Here is a 14,947-nt window from a genome sequence, read left to right as displayed (position 1 = left end):
CCTCTATTCTCGACCTGGGCATATTCATTATGCGCAGGTCGAGAACAGAGGGGAAGACAAAGACAAATAGCAGCGGGGATACAACCGTCATCTTCAGGTGTTCATTTCTAGATTGTCACTCATGTAATAAAAAAGGGTTTTTAGCTCAATGTGTCCCATAAAACGAAACAAAACAAATGTTATCACACATAATTATTTAGGACCAGATAATTCATCTGATTGTTCACTTTATAATTTAGAATGTAACATCAATCCAATTCAAATTGATTTAAATATAGACAATATACCTTTCTCTTTCAGTTTAGATACTTAGATACTGGTTCTAGCTTTACAGTTATTTCCAAAAAAGTTAGTTACGAAAATTTTAGAAACAAAGTTTTGCACCAAACAGAAAAAAATTTTAACTTATATAATGGAGATCAAATTATTCTTATTTTTTTTAATATATAAAAATTTTTATAAAAACAACGATAAAAATAAAATAAATACAACAATAAAAATTAATTGGCGCTCCGGGGCGACTTCATTGATTCCAATGGCGCATTTGCTTTTTCAGCTGCAGGAAAACCCGGAAAAACCTGCAGCACCACATCATCTGAAGATCTTGATCTAACAATGTCCTCTCTCCCATAAAACAAAATGTAGGGTGTCTCCAGAGGCTCCAATAAATTCAATGCATCGCCAGAACACTTCGTGACACGACTATCGTCAAACTTAAACCAGTCCGTTTCTTCTTTGACCAAGGCGTAATAATGACCAAATTCAACTCCAGAACCACAGAGAACAATGACTGCATGAATATTATAACAGTGGTCTGCTAGGTTGACATGTTCATCTATTTCGAACCTTCCAAAGAGTTTCTTGCTTCCGTTAGAGGTTGAGTCTTGTTTGAAAATTATCAGTGTTATTATTAGATTGACTGGTGCCTCAGATATACTTGTTTCCTTATAACAGTCAGTTAGTTTGGCGCATGTTTGACAATACAGTCGATCATCACCTGTTAAAAATTCCATTTTCAGATGATTTAACAATAAGCTTTGCACGGACTGGTAATTAGTCGTATTAGGAAAAGCTAGATGTAGTTCCAGAAATTCACGTAAGTTTTCAGTACTTCTTGAAAATTTCCCACAAAGTAAATTTATTTATTTATTTATTCCTATTGATTATATTGAGTATAATGATAAGATTGGAACCTTTGTTGTGAAAGTTGAATAACTTTTTTCGAGATCAATTGCCCTAACACCAAACTGATATTTTTGCACTCGACGCGCGTTTCGCCAACAAAATTAGCATCCTCAGGAGAAGAAAATTGATACCTAGTCTAGTCTGGGTAATCCTTATATACTAAAATTTGTTACCTGAGGTTGTATACCTGAAGTCCAATATGGAATTTTTCGGTAATGAACTACCTACAAGTTCTTAGTAGTAATTCTCTTCCCAACAGACGGGATGGGTCCCTTATCGCTATTCATGCTATTCCCCGACCAGAAAGGTCGGGGATTTACGATATCAGTTGTCAAGATTGCAACAGCAAATACATATAAGGATAGTCTATAAGGATTAACCAGATTAGACTAGGTATCAATTTTCTTCTCCTGAAGATGCTAACTTTCTTGGCGAAACGCGCGTCGAGTGCAAAAATATCAGTTTGGTGTTAGGGCAATTGATCTAGGAAAAAGTTATTCATTATATTGAGTATAATAATATATTATATATATTACACATAATATTATAAAAGATGCGGCTGTTCCCTTTTTGATCCCGGTTTGGACACTTTCACTAAGGAGGTGATTAACATAAATTTGAAAAATGCCAAGGTTTTTCGAGCTCGACCGCTTCCTTTTGCGAATAGAAAAGAAGTTGGAAAAGAGCTGGATAGATTACAACAATTAGGTGTTATAGTATCGATTGATTATAGTTTTCGGGGAACACCGATTGTACCCGTTTTAAAAGGGGATGATTTAGTAGGGATATGCAGAGATTTCAAGGTAACTCTCAATTCGGTGATTGAAATAGATCAGTACCCTTTACTGAGAATAGAAGAATTATTTGTGAAGTTACAGGAAGTTACAGGTGAATTTCAAAAATTAATGAAATCATTATTAGAAGGAATTCCGGGAGTATTTGTTTTCTTAGATGATATTCTGGTAAGTGGGTGTGATCGACCGGAATACCTATCTAGACTAAATCAAGTTTGAACAAAATTGCAAGATGCAGGTTTGAACATATCATTGAAAAAGCGTGAATTTTCTAAAAAAAAAATTTCATGTCTGGGGTAAGATATCATCGATAAGGAAGATTTACATACTTCACCGGAAAAAGTAATGGCTATTAAAAAATGCTCCAAAAACAAAAAATGTTACTCAGTTGCATCCGTTATATGATTTACTTAAATCTGACAGAGATTGGTTCTGGTCCACTGAATGTAATGACATTTTTAATTCTATTAAATCGATGTTGATTTTCTTCCCCGTCTTAATTCATTACAATGCAAAACTACTTTTGAAACTTACGGCATATGCTTCTTGTTATAGAGTTGGGGCAATATTGACACATATTATGCCTGGCGGCACTCATAAACCTGTTTTGTATGGATCACGAACATTATCAGCGACAGAAAAAAATCATTCTCAAATTGAAAACGAAGCTCTATCGATCATTTTTGGATTAGAAAAATTCAATCAATATCTTTATGTCAGGGAATTTCTATTAGAAGTAGATCACAAACCACTTCTCGCTATTTTTCACTCGCAAAAGGATATTCCACAATTTTCTGCAAATCGTTTACGACGCTGGGCGGTTATATTATCAAATTATAATTATAGAATCACATTCGTACGATCCTAAGATAATTTGGCCGATAGTTAATCACGGTTACCTCAACCCATTAGGGAAAATGAAAATGATAGTGAAATTGAAGAAGTTGATTTCATCAATTTTTTTTACAAATATAATTACTTTCTATTTTGGAAAAAAAGTTTTTGGCTTTCTACTACTCCATCTGATACAAAAAAAAGGGATGAGAAAGTTACTCCTTTGCATGATCTACACATTTATGTATAGAGTTTCAAATTGATTACTTCCTTTCTTTCTTTGGAAGATTCTCTCATCCCTTTTTTTTATATCAGATGGAGTAGTAGAAAGCCAAAAACTTCCTTTCCCAAAAAATTAATCACTCCTAAAAATATAACCCCTTCAGTTCAAATAATTACTTTCCTATTGATTTTGAGAAAGTAAAACGAGAAACCGAAAAAGATGATTTGTGATTGCAAATTTTAAAATATGTTAAGTCCGGTTGGGCTGGGGAAATTAAAACTGAATATAAACATTTTCATAGATTTCGAAATGAACTGAGTATTGAAGAGGGCTGTTTACTTTGGAACAACCGGTTGATGATTCCTTCGAAACTAAGATCATTAGTTTTAAAGGAACTTCATGTTCACGGGAGTAGTCAAGATGAATAGTTTAGCGACATTCTTTTTCTGGTGGCCGGGTCTGGATAAAAATATAGAAGATATATGTAGGAATTGTTAGAATTGTTTATTGAACAAGAAAACTGCAAATGAAGCGGTACTTACGAAATGGCCTTGGCCAAATGAAACATGGTCTCTTCTTTACATTTTAAGGGATCCTTTTTACAAAACAATTTTTTCATTTTGGTGGATGCTCATTCCAAGTGGATTGAAGGTTATTCAATGGCATCAATCACCGTCAAAACAACTATTGAAGTTTTGAGAACTACTTTTGGTCGTTTTGGACTTTCATGAAAAATTGTTTCAGATAACGCCACTACATTCAGTTCAAATTATTTCCAGATATTTTTGAGAATGAATAATATTGAACGTGTCATCTCCTCTCTTCTTTAGCCGTCTTCAAACGGTGCGGCCAAAAACTCAGTTAGAACCATTAAAACGCTTTAAAAAATGCTCTTGGAAAAAATATATCAGTCGATTTAAACAAAATGTTGAATAATTTTCTTTTTCATTACCGAAACGCGGTTCACAGTACTACTGTATGCAGTTCAGCGCATTTAATGTTTGGCCGTAGATCACGTACACAATTCGATATTCTTTCACCAGGAAAATTTGAGAAATCATGTCGCAAGAGAGTTCAAGAAACAAAAACATTATCGTAAGAGTAAAAGACTTATAGAGTTCAAGGAAGGAGATTCAGTTACTGTTTAAAACTATCAAAATGTAAGGAATCCTACTCAGATAAAAAGAAAAATGATAAAAAGATTAGGAAAATTAGTGTATTCAGTGAAAATTCCAGAAGTTGGACATGTGTGGAAGGGACATTTGAATAAAATAAAAAAGTATACTTTCAAAGAAGCTTCTCTATCTACCCTAATATAGAGACAAGTAATCACTTGTTATCACGCAACTTAGACAAGGAACAAGGGAGAATTTTGACAGGGAGGGTATTAACAATGAAGTATTAGTGACCTCCCATTCATCTCAACGTACTTTGATATATTTTATATTTTATTATATTTATATTTTCTTTTTTTGCGTTTACAAAAAAAAATAGAGTAGTTTTTTTCGGGTAACTGCTCTGAAGGGTCATCATAATATATTATTCCAAGTGTGTTTGTACAGTAATGTTCATTGAGGAATTCATTCGGGAAATGAATAGTTTTCTTTTTCTTCGAATGTACATATCAGTATAGATTTTTGCGGGTGTACCACTTCTGATCCTTATCTCGAATGATGAGGACTCAAACTTGAAAATAAATGTGAAACTGGATAATGAATAATTTCTGTCACATTCACACATTCACCCAAAATGTGAATCATATTGACTATTTTTTCAGCAGAAAATTTCATATCTAAACATAAAAAAGTAGAGTTCAGTCATACATTCACCTGCTCAAAAGCTATTTTGAATATTTCCAAGCTTTTTTCCACCCTATTTCATTTCAATTATCAGTTTGACTAATTTCAATAGACATATCACTGTAATACAGTTCCATCAATTATTTCGCGGTCAATAAGTATCGAAAAGCAATGAATTCAGTGAATTTTATCATGATTTGTCATAATACTCAGAAATTCTTAACAATGACCTATAAATAACTATTCAAATGTCTAACCTTCAATGATAGGTAACCATTGTTGATATTTTCAATATTTGGGGTAGTCACCTATTTCATTGAACAATAGCGATTGAACAGTCGCAATAGCGATTTAAACCCGTTGTGTGAATCAAATATGTATTGGTGATGATACATATCCGAAGTAGGTGGTAAAGACAGGCTTTATATTCGATATATCAGATATTCACATTTATGCCCAAATATTCATTGTACTTATGGAAATATTCGTGACCAAACCAACATTCAATAATAATAATCACGAACCGTTTATGGCGAAATCAAAGTATTTTTTTAAGTAATAATAAATCTTTATTATGTCGACCGTAAATCAAATTCGTTAGAAATATTCTTTAAATGAACAGGTATTCATGGAATTCATGAAAATTCATTTACAGAAACATGATACTCAAACCTACTAGATTATCAGTATTATATAAATATCCATTTTGAAGTTCTCTACTAGGTTGTATTTTCTAAGAATCTTTATATTTTTAATATAATAATAGCATGTATTAGTCGATATGAAGGAAAGTTTTCAGTGAAAAACATATTTTTGGATACTAGCTTCTAATATGTCACCAATCCTATGATATTAAATTTTTCATAATAATTATAAACTCAGTCAGTGGAAAATAAAAACATGATATGGATAGCATAAATCAGTTTACAGTAGGTAACAGCGAAAGCTGCGTTACTGTTTTTCATGAATCTATTCACGTGAATAGTGTATTAAGTAAATAGAATAGAAAAAAGCATTACATGAAAACTGTGAATGGTTTGTTATATCAATGGAATCCACATTCAATTTATTTGAACAACGGATTAAATTCATGAAATACATAAGAGATTACATCAGTAGCGCATAAATGAGTTTATAGTATATTATTGTGAGGTGAGTTAAAGTTTTCATGAACTTAATAATTTGGGAATTTATTTATTCTCAGGAAATCGATAAATAATACAAGTCGAATGTATGATAATGATTGAATTAATTTATGATTTTTTTTGTCAGATTGTCGTCTTCAAAGACCAATAACCTTTATTTCAAAATTTTAGATTTCTTATCATCGATTTGGTTTTTTGAATATTACAAAAAAATTGCACACAAGCTATGATGGATCCATTTTGGATATTTTAATGATAATCAATTATATCTCAAAGCTATTTCATCAAAATTTCGCTAGGATGATATTTTTTTTCAATTATGATATGAAAAAATACACAATAATGGTGTTTGTTTCGAATAAAAGAGAATGCTCAAGTCTTCAATCATTTCATTCATATTGCGGAAGTTATAAAATGAAATGAAGAGTATTATCACATTTCGAGGCTATTTATTGCACAATGAATAAAATTACTGCGTGAATCGATGAAGTGACGTAGGTTGTTCAAAGTTAATCTCATTCATACTAATAGAATAATTGATGAATAAGACTGAAAAACCTAATCATAACTTTGTGAATATTAGATGTATGATGAAATTCGCCGATACCTGATGAAAATCGATAACTGACGACTGATGACTGAGTTTATTGTTCAAGTTTGAAAATGTCCATATAGGACGAAACTGCAGTTAACGTTAGTTACAAATAAAAGTGGTAAAAACAAAGTTTTCATTTCTCTCTTCATCACGATCTCCTACCACGTAGTAACGGCTACATCCATCAATTTATTGATAACTGACGTATTCAAAAAACACTTTATTGTGATATTTTCATTGAACGGTTAAGATTTCATCTGAAAATTCCATAAACTGGGATTGAATATTGCCACATGTTAATTGCGTCAAATAACTTGTTGATGACTATCAACATTATGTGATTTTTTCTATAAAAATAAAGACTCTGAATATTACCCGATTCGGATGAATATAATAGCATTTGGTTGAACATAATAGCAAAATATGTAGATCTTATATACAACAGAAAATCATCTCAGATTGTCTATTGAATTTTTTTCCAGCCAACTCAAAAAAATTTGAATCATCATTAGGTGAAGCATATTAAGACACCAGCCATAAATAATATAATGGAGAATCAAAAAAATATTCTAGATACCTGCTGTGAAGAATAGAAAACTTGTCTTACAATAAGTAGCAACTTTGCGATTTAGATGGTGAAAACACAGAGAAAAATACCCCATTATGTAAATGTCCCATAATATTGTTATATTCATTACTGACGGTATTTGTGAAACAACACCTCAACATATGATGTATACTTCTGATACTGAGAGAATGAAGATACTAGAGGTGAAGGGATAGGTTGGAAATCCTTTTAAAATAGCCGATACCTACACTCATTCAGCTCATAGTTTTTATTGAAAACCATATATAGTTGTGGAAATTTATTCAATATGTCAGTGAATATGTTATCGTCGATAACGATCAAAAGTGCGAATGATAGCAAATGCAGTAATGGGTCAGCAGCTTCAATCATGGATGAACACTCGATCATGTCAGCGAATCCATGGCCAGTATCAACACTGGTTAAACATTAATTGCCCGCCGATTTAGATCAGTTGATATGTGATTACGAAATTATTGGAGAAAAGTTAGCTACAACGCAAGCAGCTGAGCCTAACCCACATTCTATAGTGGTCATTTCAGACGGAGAACAACAAGAACCAGAATTGGAGAATTCAACCAAAAATGTGGCGAAGTATCAAAAATTCATTCAAAAAAATCGGAATATGTGAATCACCCACCTGACGAAACTCTTGTTGTTTCAATGTTTGAAGCATTCTTTGAATTGAAAAAGCAATTATCCGACTTAGAACTTCTTTTAGAGACACATAAAACCAAGAAAGAGGCGGCAGATTATAAAAAAGGCAATGTATTTATCTGATCTTGATGAGTTGCTATAGCCAAAGGCTAATATACAGGCTCGCATTGATACAATCAGAAAGACAATGTTAAATATATATCAATAATGAGAATATTCAGGAATGTCTATTTGAACAAAGAAGGCTTTCAGATATTGAACATTCAACGTCACATACGTGACGAAGTACTATCTTTATTGTCGATATAGAAGTACATATGTTGATGCTGAATGTAAATAGGGCCTTGAGATTTTTTCCATTGTGTGAATAGAAAGCTTTGGAATGTGAATATAATTTTGCGATTTTTTTTAATTGCGTTAAAGATAACTTTGAAATGGGGATAACTTCACTGGGATATTTCATTTTCTGAATCAATTATTACATGACAACTATAACTGAGCTTACATACTATAAACTCACTTATGTATTTCAGTAACTGGATCCGCTGTTCGAATAAATTGACTCATGAAAACTGCAATGTGGTTTCCATTGCATTTATACTTTTCATGTAATGTTTTTTGTATTCCATTAATTTAATTTACCATTCATATCTGTTTAAAATCTGTTTTTCCGTTAACCAGCTGTCGCACCCTTACGAACGACAACCCTTAGAAGTAGAAACTTGTGCGAGCTAAGGATTAACGAGGTCTTACCTTTTAACGTGTGATTCCTAACACGGGTTGGACGGTAGCAAGTGAAGATCGATCGTTCAGACTAGGGCTTGAACCACCGACCAACACGGCAGTCAATTCGAGTGAGTGAACAAAGCACCCACGCCAAACCGCTTGGCTACCGACTGACAGTCAGTAGCCATCACATGAAAAGTACATGAACAGATTCATGTACTTTTCATGTGATGTTTTTTGTATTTTATTAATTGAATTCACTCTTTATATGAATAGATTCATGAAAAACGCTAGTTCACCTTTCTTTCATTGCCACTATAAACTGATTTATGCAATATGTTTTGTTTCTTTATGTATTCTAACAATTGAGTTCACGGTCAGTTGTATTGAATAAACTCGAAATGTGAATACGACTTCGTAATTTTCTTTTCATAGTGCAATAAATAGCCTTGAATTGTGATAATAATATTCATTCAATTTTTCAACTTTTAAAATGATAGAAGAATTGATCATTCTCTTTTATTCGAAACAAACATAATTTTCATTAATTTTTCCATATCATAAGTAGATGAAATTGTATGGTTTCAGCCATATATGTATTGACCAAACAATTAGCTATAATCTAGATTTATACTCGCACAGTATATGTTTAGTTTCCAATCCTCCTGTATATCGAGGATTTGGTTCTTGATGAATTATTTTTCGAACATTTTAAGAAGGTTTTCTAAGGTGTCAGTATGGTTTCATTATGAGAGATATTTTATACTTCCCATTGGAAAGTTGTTCAACTAAAAAATCATTATATGGAACGAGGTGGTCGTGTTGTGCCCAGCAAAATGTTGTCATTTAATACAGTTCTATTTATTCATTCAAATACGTCATATTTACGGAGCTATTACAGAAATACCAATAAATAATGATGGGTTCGAAATGAAATGAAGATGGATACTGTACTATAAATTCACTATTCATAATTTCAAACAGATGCTACGATACTTTTCATGGTTTTCATGTTTTTCACCAATATAAATTATTAAGTTCTGTATTAATATCAAATCCACAATCTACCTACTGTATCTATCGTAAGTAAATTAGTAGTATCCGAATGTAAATATTATGTGAAAAAGACTGGTTAGACTCCTTCTTTAATAGTTTAGCAATTATTTTCAAAAGCATCCAGTATTTTACTTCATTCTTAAAACTCTTGTACCATGAATTTCAATTGAAAATTCAACTATCGAAATTATATTCCTTTAATGATTTTCCTGTGCAATCCATTTTCAGTAATGGTTTCTGATTATAGAATTCTATGTTCTGAATTGAACTCAATAATATTATATGTTTTGATGTGAATACCAATACTTGCGTCTGGCGAACAAACTATTATCTTTCTCCATAAAGTGATTTATTCATTGAATCAGTTCATGAGTTTTGTTTTTTTCCAATCAATTGAAATATTTTTTCGTAGGTTATGAAGCAAATGAGTTACTCGTAGAAATCGTCGACAGAGATAATGTGAAGGCTCTCGCTCATTATAAAGCATTCGCTATCGGTTCGGAAAAGGAAGGCTATCCATTGAGTACTTTGAGAGATTGCACCGGTGATGCTGGAGACGCTTTAACTCATCATTTGGGGTCAAAATTCACTACGAAAGACTTCGATCAAGATTCAAATCCGAGTAACTGCGCTATAGCGTACAGTAAGTGGAAAATAGTATTTAGTAGAATTATTTCAAATGTAATTTTTCTATATTCAACAATTATCAATTGAAAGAACATAGTAATTGTAAGAATGCATAGAATATTCAATGTTTTTGAGGATACAATATAGAGACACTTTCCATGATAGTTTTATATCTGTTGACTAGTTTCGGTCATTACACTATTTCCAAAACTAACTAGATTACATTCAAATCTGAGTATTTATACCTATATTGCCTTTACCTATCATAAATAGTTTGATACCTGGGATAACTGGTGGTTATCAAATATTTTCTTACCGATGGGAATGCTTTCAAAATAAGCATGCAACAATTCAACATCACTCACGTTCATCAAGGATGATTTTCTAGTCTTTGCTTGATTCCTGACAACCACAGAATGAAACTCTGTATCGGTGTAAAGTTTTATAGAAGAACCGATCTAAATGGCATCTATCGAAGCGAATAACACATATGTCGTTGAAGTTGAATCTCTCATCACTTGAGTTGCGGTTGAAATCATTATTGGCGATGTTTTTTATTCAACTTCTTAAGGTCATGAATGTCATCGTGCGCCATTTCCTTGACAACGAACTTTGCACCTGTTTTTTGGCGTTGCTGATAATGGTTGCATATTGGGCGGGCACGTAGATAGGACTATTCTTGAGTGCTTTCTTAATCGCCTTTTCAATATCCGAATGACTTGAATCTCCTTCATTCTGCCCATGTTCAACCACTAAAAACTTGTGAGTAATGCTGTTGATGTTGAAATTAGCTACAGCATACAAAAAAGCTGAAACAATGAATTTGTTTTTGCCTTGTCCCCCGCAATTCTCAGAATAAAATATGATATCCAGTACTTGAGAATTTGCAGCTTCCGAGGTTTCTTGCAAATAATCCAGAAGACAGGAGCCGATTTTATTGGACCCACGTTTCCCCTCTCCTCCATGCCACCAGTGGCAGTAAACTGGCCCTAACCTTTTCTTCTCAAGTTGACAAATAGTGAAGTTATAGCAATTCAAACGGGATTTATAATAGAAGGAATTGACGTCACCCTTGGGAGTTGGAAGAGCAACTTGCAAATCGAAGCAAGATACCTTATAATCATCACCGATCAACGTTTTATCTTCATCTTCTTCTTTTCTGGAAAGTTCTTTCTCCTTGAGGTGAGTTTGGTAGCTTCCATCCGGATTGGAGTTTTTGAATGTTTCGCATATTTGACACTTGTCTTTTTTAGGTGTATGAAAAGACACGTGGAACTCATAGAGAAATATATGCCGATACATGGAATATTTGCCGAATTCAACTTTTGAATTTTGCAGTCATCAACGTAATCTCTGTACAGATCTGAAAGAGTTTTTCCTCCGTCAATGCATTTTCTTTCAGTGTTTGCTCGAACATAATGACTTTCGATCGCTGGAATTGAAGCAAGATGTTCCCTCATCCCATTTGTTATTGCCTGTGGAAGAATGTTAGTTGCTTTTAATCCACGTTTTTCCCCTTGTAGAAATCCGTCTTCATTTTTGTTTTTAACAGTTCTCATGAATCTTTCAGACACACCTAAGGTACTTCTGAAAAATTTGTAGCAAACGAGAACTCGTACATCGTTCTTTGAGAAGAAATATGACTGATTTAGGGTTCTGTTTTTTTGCCGGTTCATTGTCACTCAACGGGAGGGTGGATTTACACACTTCATGTGCCTAAGAACAAAGTCTCTCTGTGCTTGCAAATCCCCTAATGCCCAAATTTGTGAAACATAGCTCGTCTTTTCTATTCGAAAAATTTTGTGAGGCACCTTAACTGACATTTTTCAACATTGCACGGTACCAGCATAGTTTTAGCCGGTTTCAATTGTCTAGTTTTCAGGAAACAATATTCTTTACCTGATCTCCACAGTTTCTTAGCCACAGATTTCCTTCATTTATCTGAATTCTTCGTTCTTTTCTCAGGCTTCAATGTTTCCTAATCAGGCAAACGTTAGATCTGTAGTCATCATCAGTTGTAGTCGTCGTCGTCCCGGTGCTGTTTGTAGAGGAGGTACTGCACGTTGAGCAACTTGATGAAGAATCATCCGATGACAATGAAACACTCTCTCCATCAGCTCCAGAATCTACGTAGAGAATCAAACATTGAAATATACCATTTGGAGAATAAGTATCAGTAATATTTTGTTTGGGCAATAGAATATTATTCAACATTGCTGAACGTTGCAGGCCTAGGCCAACACAATAAAAAACTAACTATTCACATAATGGTAGGAATATCCAGATACATCAGCGTTTCTTCCATCTTTTTCATCCTCAGTTTCGTAATGAAAACCTTCGTCTATACTGTCCGCTGTTGGGTGTGGAAGTATCGTAAGCTTGCTGATATTATTAACAGGGCAGACAGCTGTGGAAATCACGAGGCATTTTTCTTGATGATCTTGTGATTGTGTTAGCTCACTCGTTATTTCTTCAGCAATCTTGTCACCATCTGAAGAAGTATTTTCAGTGTGGCGAGAATAATTTTCCTTCTCTCCTGAAACAACATGAAGATTAAGTACCTACATTGATGCTGACACCATCATTCAAAAAATGCTTAAGACATCCATATTTCTTGTTTTTGATCTGCGAACTCAACCTAACCTATTTGGGTTCACTGTAGGTATCACGGTATGAAAATAAAATAAGAGGAAAAATGAAAAAAAGCCTGAAATATTTTTTACCCACCTGTTGCTTCAACTATATTGTATGTCTCTAAGTCGATATCGTGAAACAGCTTGTTGTTGGTATTTGTTGGGTTTCAGGAGCGCTCCTTACCTCTTGGCGAAATGTTGGTGGCCTGTAAACAAAATCCGAAATTATTAATTTCAACAGTTGGTTCCAGTGAGCGTTATCAATAGTAGACAAAATGTGGATTGAAATAAAAGTGAACAAAACCCAGTAGTAGATGAGCAACACCGGTTCTGTGACACCGGAAAATTAACTAACAAAAGTTAGTGCAGCGTTAGAAAAAAAACATAGATGCTATCATAACTGAAAAAAAACATGGAGTCTAGCGTGAAAGAAAAAAAACATGGCTACTATAGTGATATACAGGGTGTGTAGCGTTCAAGGAAAAAAAACATGGCCGACGTCAAAGTATACAAGGTGTTCCTAGCGTTGAAGAAAAAAACCTGGCGTCCACCATCAAAGAAAAAAAACATGGCTACCATCGTGATATACAGGGTGTGCCGCGTTCAAAGAACAAATCATGGCGTTGGATATTGAGCGGAATATACAGCGTTGGAGAGAAAAAAACATGGCTGCAAACATGCAAGAAAAAAACATCCGAATTGGCATCATCAGGAGATGATGCAAAAAAAACATAGATGGCGCGCGCGCAACATGAAAGGTTAGGAGGGTCTATTATTTTTTCGTGGGATCCGACATGCCAGAAGGACAGCATTATTTGTCTTTAATGAATATGTCGAATAGATGAATTACCAAATTTTCGGATCTGTACGATTCATCCAAGTTGGCATCATCAGGAGATGACGGAGAAAAAACATAAATAACGCACGCAACATGAAAGGTTAGGAGGGTTCAATATTTTTTCGTGAGGTCCAACATGCCAGAAGAACAGCATTATTTTTCTTTGATGAATGTGCCAAATATATGAATTAACAAAGTTTCGGATTTGTACGATTCTTCGGAGACGGCATCATCAGAATATGACGGAGAAAAAACATAGATGGCGTCCGCAACATGAAAGGTTAGGAGGGTCTAATATTTTTTCATGGGATTCAACATGCTAGGCATCATTTATCATTGATGAATGTGTCATATATATGAAATAACAAGGTTTCAGATCTGTACGATACATTGAAAAATAAACACTCCCGGTTTATGAAAAATTGAGATAGTAGCAAAGTAATGGTGAATTCGGAATTGCCATATCGTGTAGAGTCCAAATCTACAATGAAATGGTCACTTCAGGTAGTCCGATTTTAACAATTTCGACATAAATGGATTCGTCTCGATGTCAAGAAACACAAATAAGCATTTGCAGAAGTGTTGAAAGCATAGGAGGCTAACTTTGTTATTATTGAAGGTGGTAGGGGTTGCGGGTACTCGAACATCACAATTTTCACTGGAGAACACGAAAATGAAAATTATGAGTATGTAGTATGAATTTTCCATCATTTGGGTAGTCTTTTGTATCGAATATCTGCATTTCGTATGTTGTAATTATATTTGACTCGGTTGTGCAACGTTGCCAAATGTTAGGTGGTGGATGTGGGGAGTGGGGGGACGAAAACAGCAGCATTGGAGGTTATGAAGGGATTTTGTGCAACTTTTCGTGCATTATCAGGTGGTAAGTTTGCTAAAAGAAAGGAAAGAAACATTTTAAATATTTATTATACATTTTCATTTTGGTAATATATTATAAAGGCATTCGTATAGAATATCTGCATTTCGGAGACTGCAATTATATTTGGGTCGGTTGTGAATGTGGTGCATACAGGGTGAGAAACCTTTGTTGTTGTTGTCGAATGTGGGAACCATCTACGATATAATGTCATGATCCTCTAAATTCACAACGCTTGTAGGTATATCCAACTCGTGAAATTTCGAAATCAGATAGTCATGTTTTTGATATCCTCGCACATAAACGATATCGATATCGTGTAAATTTTCCATGAGGATGGCATCCAATTGATTTTATTACACACAGCGGGAG

The 14,947-nt window shown here is 33.8% G+C and overlaps 1 protein-coding gene and 1 long non-coding RNA gene across 3 annotated transcripts in view; one reads left to right on the top strand and one right to left on the bottom strand.

Annotated features, from left to right (window-relative positions):
- LOC111507257 (uncharacterized) overlaps positions 1-14,947 on the top strand; it is a 63,926-nt gene that overhangs the window by 30,336 nt on the left and 18,643 nt on the right. For both annotated transcript variants that reach the window (XM_074172741.1, XM_074172742.1), the window contains one exon: positions 10,013-10,243. The gene's annotated coding sequence lies outside the window, so the exon portion shown is untranslated. The remainder of the gene's footprint in view (positions 1-10,012; positions 10,244-14,947) is intronic.
- On the bottom strand, positions 10,243-13,367 carry LOC141481346 (uncharacterized). Its single transcript, XR_012464908.1, has 3 exons — positions 12,955-13,367; positions 12,485-12,763; positions 10,243-12,353 (listed from the first exon to the last, which is right to left on the bottom strand). It is a non-coding gene; the product is annotated as an uncharacterized lncRNA (long non-coding RNA).

Source organism: Leptinotarsa decemlineata, unplaced genomic scaffold, assembly GCF_025532065.1.
Source record: "Leptinotarsa decemlineata unplaced genomic scaffold, Ldec_3_MD MMD2_tig00000157_RagTag_RagTag, whole genome shotgun sequence".
In the NCBI taxonomy this organism is placed as follows: domain Eukaryota; kingdom Metazoa; phylum Arthropoda; class Insecta; order Coleoptera; family Chrysomelidae; genus Leptinotarsa; species Leptinotarsa decemlineata.
The sequence above is the reverse complement of the archived record's forward strand: the minus strand, read 5'-3'. Positions and strand labels throughout refer to the sequence as shown.